Raw genomic sequence first — 10,560 nt, forward strand, 5'->3', positions numbered from 1 at the left:
ACATCGGGGATGGTGAACACTTACTTAAGTAACTATGTATACAAGAGCCTCAGACTTCAGTATCCTCAAAGTTATCCCTGGTAGTCACGTACTGTTGAAGGTTCACAAAGAATCTGCGTTATTTTATCATTGACCTGGCAATATTTTTGAACGCATATTTGTATTTAAAGTAAAACAGGAGGTGCCTGCCTTACTCTCGTGACCAAAGGGTAAAGTTATTGTCTACTGGACTGCATACCTAACTGGACTATAGGGGTAAATTTAAAATTAAAGTCATATGGTTTAGGTAAACAGTATTAAAGTTCAGCAAACATAAATAATATGCTTCTATTACCATATCAATCTCTACTTTATGTGGTCATTTGGGAATACATAAGTTGGCCCTGTTATCACTATAGTCACCTGGCATGTGTTTGTGTTAGAATTAGGAAACCATAAAAAATAAATCGTCATATGAAATGAAATTTTAATGTCCACGAGACTAGATATAGTCTATGGGACCACTAGCTTTCCTGCTTTTTGTCTTTTGCAATCCAATCCTCTTATTATTCAAATTAATGATGAGATGGCACAACCTTCTAACAGTCCCCTCACTGAAAAGGCAATGCCAAGGAACCGATGTTAATATACTGCTGTAACTGTCTTTGAAATTATCACTTTCCAAAATGAAATGTTTTTCCAATTCCACTGCCCCATAAGTGAAAAAAGTACCCACCCACTTTTCCCAAACTTCTTTAGGTCTTTTCCACTGACCTGTTTCGCACAGCAGTTGATGCGAGTTAGTTCTTAATAGAGCAATAAGAATCTTTGGTCTCCATGGAATGCTAGCTCCAATGTAATCTTTTTGTTGGAGATCACACGTGGGGTTGAATTCGTGAACATACTACTTTCTACCCAACCCTTTTCCCCATATATGTTTACGAAACTTCTCCATAACATAACTCTTTAAATCCTTGCTATTTGTGGGACATGCATTGAGGTAAATATTCCATTTTTACATCCATTTGTTGTTTTGTCTCATCCATGATTTCTTTCTTTCACTCATTCCTTCATCGAAAATAATTTTAGGCCATCTACCTTCTCCCATTTGCTCAATTCTCTAAAGATACCTTATGAGACGCACCATAGCAATTGCTTCAATCGAAGTTGCTTTTGTTTAACTGAGCATTATCTCTTAAGGAACCAAACTTTCTATTTTAAACTTGCTCATGATCAAGCGTTTTTGGATTTCCTCAATTTGCTTCCATTTTGAGATAGGGATGCTGCTAGCCTACAATTCACACCCATATAATATCATTGGACAAACTAGGAGCCCAAAAATCACTTTAATTGTTTTCCAATCCCATAACTCTGCCTCTCTACATCTGTTTTGAAGAGCATATAATGCTTTCCACCCTCCTAAAATTCTCTTCTTTCTGCAGTGCTTCCAATTAAGCTTCTTGCTGAAATCAATCCTGAGGGATAGAGTAATGGATAAAATTTGGCACTAAGTTCAAAAAATAAAATAAAAATAAAATTATACATTAAATTACTTTAAATATGGTTTTTAATCATATAACTAAATGAGTTGATTGTTAAACTATCTAACTCACACATTTTTCCTCGGGAAATTTTTTTTGGGCATTGGGGACTGCTTGGGGAAAGAAATCAGCCTCCCTCTCAGCGCGAAGGAAAGAGTGAGGTTGTTGGTACCGTACCAGCACAACATTATATCCTCACTTAAGAGTGCCACATAGATTACGTTTTCAAGAGCTTAACAAGTCATTTATGAGATTTGAACCTGGGTGGGGAGGATAACAAATATTTTTTGCAACCACCCAAGCTAAATCTAGTTGACCTATCTAATTCACACAGATATATTAAATTGTGTAGCTCGGACAAGTGTTCTATTCTCAGATGGTGTCCATGAGGCTAAGGAACACAGTGGATTAATTTTCTCCATACCTAGAAAAAGTTTCCAAGGAAAATTACCTTGATTAAAATTAATGAGCTAGTTTATTAATTTTCCTGAGTCTAACTTAGGGAAATGGCTTAATTAATCAGAATTGATTGAGGTATGTTGTTGCACAAATTGTCACGACAACGCTCAGACCGGGGGCTGTCAACCTGATCCCCGATCTCTTCGTTTAAGCTGTCTCCCGAGCCTAAGGGGGGTAGACCCTATAGGGTGAAGGAAGATAAACTGTGGAGCAATTGGGTTGGGAGACATAACAAGGCAAAATAACACTTGATAGATTTTAGAAGTTAATGTACCAGTGCCTTATGGAGTTAATGATTAAATAATTGTTTATCAAATGCTGCAGAAATATGAACTTTGTAATTCCACCATTAACAATCATTTATCATCAAATAACCCAAACAAAGATTAATTTTTGCAAGATGATCGATAAATGCTCAATGACTTAACAATATTCCAGCAATTAAAATTCAAAAGGTTAAATGCTTTAAATAACCACGTAATTTTAAATGCTAACCAGTTATCACTTTCATATAGCTAATATTCAAATGAACATTTAAGCATGTTTAACCATATAAAAATGATAAATATTAATCCCACATCAAAAATCTATTAGCCTTAGCGAAATACACCAAAATTTGGAAACGTGACAAAATATGCTAAGACTAAATGCGACACAAAAAAAAAAAAAATTAAATTTTTTGTATATATATATATATATATATATATTATTTAAATTCTAAGGTTAGACTAAAATCTAGTCTAATCTAAAAACCGAAAAGAAACATTTTTTAAACCTTTTTTATATTTTTATATTTTTTGATATTAACAAAACAAAACCAAACTAAAAATTTCTGATTATTAAAACTAAAGCCTAACTAAAAAAAAACAAAACAAATAAATCTAATCAAACAAAAATATATCCAAACTTTTAATTCTAAAATCTAAATATATTATTCCTAAGCCTAAAAAAAATCGAAATGATTAATTTCAAAAATGAAACTTAAAACAATACTCTATCCTAACTATGAAATGAGAAACCTGTGCATATTTTTATGATTTTTTATTGTTAAAATCTAAATCTAAACAAAATTAAATCTAAAATAATATATATGTCAGCACAAAATTATGAGCTCTATTCTACAACTAAACCAACGAAAATAAAAATGAAAGCAAGCAACCCTAGCTTGTAAAAATTTTTCGAAGGTTTGTTTGCCCGGAGGTTTGCTTGACGGCGGATTTGCTTGCAGGTGATGGAGTCGTGGATTGGGAGTATGGCAAGAGGGAGAAGCGAATACGCAGGGGTTTGCAGGTGGATTGGCTGCGGGTGGCACGCGGAGCAGGTTTGCGTGAAAGGCAGCGTGAAGGGTGAAGGGACTGCGATTTTTTTATGCAGACTCTGGCAACGTTAAAAGATGATGAGCTGCGGGTTTGGATGGGATCGCAAGAAGAAATTGCGTGGAGGGTGCTGGAGGAGTGATGAAGACTGCAATCCGACTGATGATGGGCAACGGATATGGATATGTGGGCAGCAGTGTGAGGAAATGCAGGTCGATGAGGAACTGCAATGAAAGAAAGGAGCAGCGATGAGGAGATGGAGGCAACGAAGAGCTGGGACAGAGTGTAGTCACAGATTTCGAAGTGCAAGTTTTGATGGCAATGTTGACAGCAATGGCACGGGCAGCAGAGGGAGAGATTGCAAAAATGGAGCAGCGTGAAAGAAAAATTTGATTTTCCTTGTAGGTTGGAATGCTGGAGTTGAGACTGTGTGAAGGAAAAAGAGGCAGCGCTGGAGAGGATTGAGGTTATTTGGCAGCGACAATGCTGAAGATCCGCTTGCAGGCTTGGCAGAATGAAGCTGCGTTTTGAGGGAAAGAGTTGATAGACAGTAATGCTGAAGCTTGGCAACAATCCAGGAGCTCCACATAGCCTTATAAAAAGAAATTCGAATATTTTATTTTATTTATTTATTTTATTTTTATTTTTATTTTTATTTATTTTATTTTTATTTTTATTTTTATTTTTATTTATTTATTTAATTAATTAATTAATTAATTAATTTTATTTTATTTTATTTTATTATTTATTATTTATTATTTATTATTTATTATTTATTTTATTATTTTTATTTATTTATTTATTATTTATTTATTTATTTATTTTTTTCTGGAAATGAAACCCCAACAAGCAAATAATTTCAACCTTCTTCAGAAAAATTGAAAAACCGGTTGAGGATTATCCCTGCAAAATGATGCTGAGGCCAGATCTTACCCTCCAGGGCCTAGATCTGGCTTCAGAACGAGATTATATCTTCAGCTCCAAAACCTGTAACAGCAAAAGCAAAAATACCCAGAAATAATATATGCAAGGATTAACACTAAAACCCTAAAAATCAAATACAATATTTACAGATTTTCGACTCTTAAGCAACCAGATTTGTCAATAATCCACAATAATATTTTCAAAATTTCAGATTTACTATGAGATACTTCAGAAAACCTCTCATGCATTCAAAAGATAAACTTAAATGATAAACCCAGGATCGAAACTGGTTGGTCTCTTCAGGAAAATGCTTTATGGGAGTTGGCTGATTCAGCCGAGAACTTCCCCAAACACTCGTTGATCCTTACAATCTAGATTTTCCTGCACAGCTCACTTCAACTATCAATAAAGAGGGAAAAAACAGTAGTAAAATCCAAATCCAATGGAGATACCTGCCATTATTTTCAGAAAGTTTATTACCATTCAAACCCTAGTGAGTAAACAAGATACCTGTGTTCAACATCACTCTTCACCAAGCTATTACTAATGGCTGAAAATAAATTTATGCAGAAAATGAAGCAACTTACAACATTTCAGAAGAGTAACACCAGCAAGATTTCAACCCCAAAGTCTTTCTTTATTGCACAAGAAAAAGTTTACAAGAGAGCTTTCTTTAGCACAAGACTCACAGATCGAATGATCTCAAATGACCCCTAACACCCTATTTAAAGGAAAAATTCCCAACGGCTAGTTTGAGTGATCCATGTCAAACTAATCTCGACCGTCGATGAGGATCAAAATCCCTTTTAATCTCATCCGTCGAAATTTTAAATGCATTTTAATATATTAAAAAATTAAAATCTTGCATTTATTTCCTCAAAACTTTGACTTATTATTATTTTATTATTTTTTTTTAAAATTTATTTATATATATATATATTTATTTATTTATTTTAAATTTTTATTTTATTTTAATTTTAATTTTTTAAATTATTTTTTAATTTTAATATTTTTTATTATTTTAATTTTAATTTTTTATTATTTTTTAATTTTAATAATTTTTTATTATTTTAATTTTAATTTTTATTATTTTTGTTTTTGGACCCTCGAACTTAGCCTTTGGAAAAAACACCTAGTACTTAGGACTTAGGACTTATGAGGGGATAAAACATTTTTTAACCCTCAAGACACTTTACATCATGACCTTTACAATTTTACATCTCAAGGGGGAAAACCCATTTGACATAGACCCTCATAGACCACCCAGTTCTGCGACACAAATATAATCTAGCAAATCAAGCAATTTGTAATAACCTAACCAAATAGTTAGAGTTATTTCCAAATTACTTTTACATAGACTCGAAGCACACTAGGATTCCCCTAAGATTCTAATGACAAAATCCATTCCGGCTTTAGGGTTAGGTTGAAGGAAAACTCTGCCGATCATGGATCGGTGAGACAAAAAACCTTCCAGAACGTAGATTATCACTAGAAAATTAGGTTTGCCTAGGCAATTTACATACATGACTCAGATCTGCTAAGATTATTTACAATTTACACATGCAGACTGGGTTTACAACATAACATGATTGGGCTGATGATGACAGTCGAATGGCACGGACATGTCGCTCAAGCGCTATCCCTTTTGCGAAAAAGGGGGTGTACTGCTATGGGTAGTTGACACGTAGTGGTCAACAAGGTAAATTGATTTTCCTCTAGTGACTTTTAGAAAAGTCATTTGATGGGGTTAAGATGATCTTAGTCATTGATTGAGATTAGATAGTGGCTGTCGGTTGCTCAATGAGAGATTATAAGAGGAAATCAATGGGCATTTAGAGAACACATCAGACACAAATTTGCAGTGATTGCAAGGGCACAGTGACAGCGTGAGGGCACCAATAGATCCAGATCAACGATGATTGAAGACAGAGTTGCCGGAGGAAATTCTTCTCAACGGTTTCCTGTTTCTCACAGATAGAGGGAGATCGATTTTATTTGCAGAGAGGTTGAGTTTCCCAGTAGTGCAAATTGACTTAGAGAGGTTGACTTGTCAGAGCAAGAAGTTTACTAGAGAGATTGATTTGCTCAGGAGAAGCCGGGGTTGCCAATAGAAGTCAAATTCCGGTGGAGGCCGAGTTGATTTTTCCAACAAGTGCGAGTTGCCAGTGAGGGTCGAGTTGCCAGGGCTGCACATGTGGACCATTTCGAGGCTCTAGAGGAGTGCCAAATTGGATCATAGGGGTAGAGTTGTCTACAAAAGGTCAAATCGACTTGCAAAAGTGAAAGAAACATTTTTCCGGAGGTCTACTAATTCATGACAAACAATTGTAATTTTTCAACCACTAATTTTGGTGAAGAATAAATAAAATACTCATCTGCAGAGCTGGTTTTCCCCACACTGGAGATTTTCTAGGGACATTTGTCCAAAAATATCCGTGTTAATTATTTGTGTGTGTGTGCAATATTTTCTTAGTTCCCGTGGTTTATTTAATTTTATGTGAAGCTGCAGTAGTGCTTTATTCAATATTTACCGCAATTAAATTGCAAAAGACAAATAATCAAATTTGATAGGAGAATAATAACCAATAATTGCAACAATATTAAAATTTCACATGGTATCAAAGCAGATATGAGGGTAAAAGAAGGCTCTACACAGGCACAAGAAGAGAAAAGTTGAGGATGTAAAATCCAGTTCATATTCTTCAGTTTATTTGGGTTTTGCTATATTTCTGAGAGTTTGAAAATGGCCTCAACAGGTTTGAGAGACAAGGACATATTTGATGGAGCCTCAAATTTTGGCATTTGGAAGGCCAATATTTCTTTATTGGCTGAAGAAAATGGTCTCAAGGAGTATGCGACTAGTGTGATAGTTGTTCCAACGGATCCAACACAACTTGCAAGATACAAGAAGGAAGATGCCAAAGCAAGGAGGATAATCCTTGATGGAGTCAATAACCATATAGTTCCACATATTTGTTAACTTTTCTAAGGGCTATATTGTTCTTTGCTTTAGATAATTGCATTATTAAAATTTTTATTCACCCCATATACATCTTAACGCCGTTAGCAATTATGTAGAAAGAACAATAACATTGACTATGCAGTGGAACAATAGAAGGAATAGTAGAAGAAAAGAATGCACAAATAGAGACACCAGGAGTTCGGTCAGAGACCAAGGCAAAACCCCATAAGGGCGAAAGCCAACCCAATTTCTTCTTCTATTAGATATTCATTAATTGTTCAACTAAGATTCAAAGTACGTCCATAGAAAGTTACATCACAACATATCACTGTTATCTAACTCTGTCAAGAATAAGTTTGTTGTATGCATGAGAGCACAACCATGTACATCATGGTCAAAGATAGGCCTGCCAAATTGTCATCATCAAGGATATGCTGCCAGGTTTTCTTCAAGGTCCTTGCCAAGGATCACTACTGAGAACCAAAGTCATATCAATCAATGAGGTCTCTACATATATTTGAATCAAGATTAGAGTCCTCATTAGGGTTTCACTTTAGGGTCACTGGTGACAAGATCTCAACATGTATCTCAAAAAGAAATGGGCCATGTTATTGAGTGAATGCTACTAGACAGTCCATAGAGTAATAATTCAAGACAGGGTTTCGATAACATATACATTGTGATTCCAACCAAATCATAAATTGAAGCCATACATACCGTGTATTGAGACCATAAATATCGTAGAGCAACATGCCATACATAATGTGTTTTGATGCCATACAAATCGCAGAGAAACATACCATACAAACTGTGTATCGATGCCATACAAATTCCACAGGAACATACCATACAAACTGTGTATCAATGCCATGCATAGGTGGTAGCACAATTGGAAAAAAACATGTTGGCAAGCCCTTGTGTATCCAAGTGATAGGAAGTTCAATCCCCTCAGACATGTCTCATTGGTCGAACCAAAAAAAACAGTGTATCGATGGCATACAAATTGCAGAGGAGTATACCATACAAACTGTGACTATATAGTGATATGAATCATATCCATTACAGAGATGCGAGACCATGCTTGTAGAGATGTGAGAGTATGTCCATAACAGATATGCGAGCGAGATCATAACCAATGTGATTATTTCCATAACAGAGATGCGAGCGAGATCATATCCAATGAGAGATCATTTCCAGAACAAACATGCGAGTGAGATCATTTGACTAGCGAGACAACAATCTTATAGCATGAGAGTATAGTCACATAGCAGAGCGAGAGTGTATAGAGAGTGTAGTCTTGTAGAAGAATAGTAATGGATTCGAGCCAGTAGCCACTGCAAGCATAGTCCTATAGCATAAGATGTGAGAGCGAAGTCCTGTAATAGATCAAACCATAACCCTTGTGAAACCCAAAAGATGTATCCGAAATCTCAGAATCATAAGTGCCATATGAAGTTGCAGAGAGATCAGAATCTTGCCATATCATAGTGACTAACAAAATAGGGTATTTATAATTGTTTGAGGGTCTGAATGGACATGTATTTTTTGCCAAGTCGACTTGAATACTATATTCAAATTCCTTGTATTTAATCACTTGAAATAATATTTCATATTCAAATGTAGGCTAGGGAATTTTTCCCTAGCTGCCAAAAATTAACACTCCCTCTCAGATAGGGAGGAATTTCCATTTGCATAAATAGTTTCATCTCTGCTCTGCTCTACTCCTTCAAACAACTTGATTCCTTTGATCATTAGCTGATCAATGATGCCTTCATCTAAAGAAGAAGAATCATCATAGGGGAACTTTGACTACCACCCTATCAACTCAATCGTCATCATAGCGGAGCATTCAACTTCCACCAATAATAAATTTGGTCATCTGAAGTAGAGTCATCATCGCCATCAAGTCATATGTCATCTTGACTCATTTCTACCCATCTCCATCTGTTGAACAATCTCGAATCTAAAGAAGAAGAATTTGACATCATAGGGGAGCTCAAGCTACCACCATATATCCAATGACAATAGGCAAGATCCATTTACTAAGCAAGGATCTCATCCATCCTGTTGTTTAATCAACAGGGGAGATACAACTTGCCATAAAAGGTAATGATCACATTCATCCTATTATCCATTGACAATGAGCGAGATCCATCTACCAAGCAAGGATCATATCCATCTTGTTGTCCAAACAACAAGCAAGTTACCACTTGCTATAGAAGGTAGTGATCATAACCATCCCAATGTTTGTTGATCTTCCCACATTGACCCTCAAGAGTCAAGTGGTAGAACACCTGCATCCACTACCTTGGGAGGACATACATACTTACCGTCAAAGGTAAGCATTAGACACGCCCAAGTCTCCTCACTATTTTGGGGTGCAAAATTTGCAAGCTACTTAGAGTGCCATTTCGCTAGGATTCCTTTGGTCAAGTAGCCTTTACGTCTTGTCGGAGGAGCCTCCCTTGTGGGGATATCATTAACTCACAAAACAATAGGGGATTTTGCTGCTAAGATGACAATGGCGGTGGATCCTATTGTTTCTGGGGATCTGGTGTGGCCCAACACTAGGGTGCTAGATTTTGTGGTAGCATTACCCTCTTATAAATAGGGGTTGATTCACTTATTTGGATAATTATCACATTCGAGATCATTCATCTCTTGATTAGCATCTTTTCTTTAGTTCGGTATGGAGCCAAGTTGGAGACACTTATAATGTGGATTGATCTCTTTTTATGGATGGTTATGGTTAATCTTGGATGAATGCATGGTAAAAGAAGTAAGTTTACTTCTTGCTTCTTTTATCTTGGTTTCATGTTTTATTGGATGGATGAATTATATATAAAGCATGTTAGCTAGTATTTGTTTTACGATCCTTGTTAAATCAAATCTTCTTCCAAGGTTTTGAGTTATAGCATGTAAGCTCCTTCCTTAATTCATATTGAAAACTAAGAACATGATTTGAAACCCTAGGGTAAGTAAGTTTACTTTCCCTAGTTTTGTTTGAATCTTGTTCTACTCCAAGAAACCCTACATTAGTTTATTCCTAGACTCTATTAGCCCTAGATTAAGAAGTCACTAGTCCTCTCTCTTGTGGCAATCATATTTTATCATAAGAATAATTTTAGTTATTGCTCTAGGATAAATTAGGGTTTTGTCATAACAAAATCTTAAAGTTTCACTATTTGTTGACTTCGATGTTAATAACCTAGGGTTAGAAATTGTTTCTGAAATATTGGATGAGCAAAAGCTAAACGTGCAATTCTCAACCATCAATTAGAGATGTTACATAGGTTTTAAGTGTTGGTATATGCCTTTTAATCATAGAAATATTAATGTAATTTATTCTCTTATTTACTCATAATCTTGGCCATCATTT

The sequence above is a fragment of the Pinus tabuliformis genome, chromosome 3_2 (genome assembly GCF_031772625.1).
Source record: "Pinus tabuliformis cultivar Carrire ecotype Pingquan chromosome 3_2, CPIR1, whole genome shotgun sequence".
Classification (NCBI taxonomy): domain Eukaryota; kingdom Viridiplantae; phylum Streptophyta; class Pinopsida; order Pinales; family Pinaceae; genus Pinus; species Pinus tabuliformis.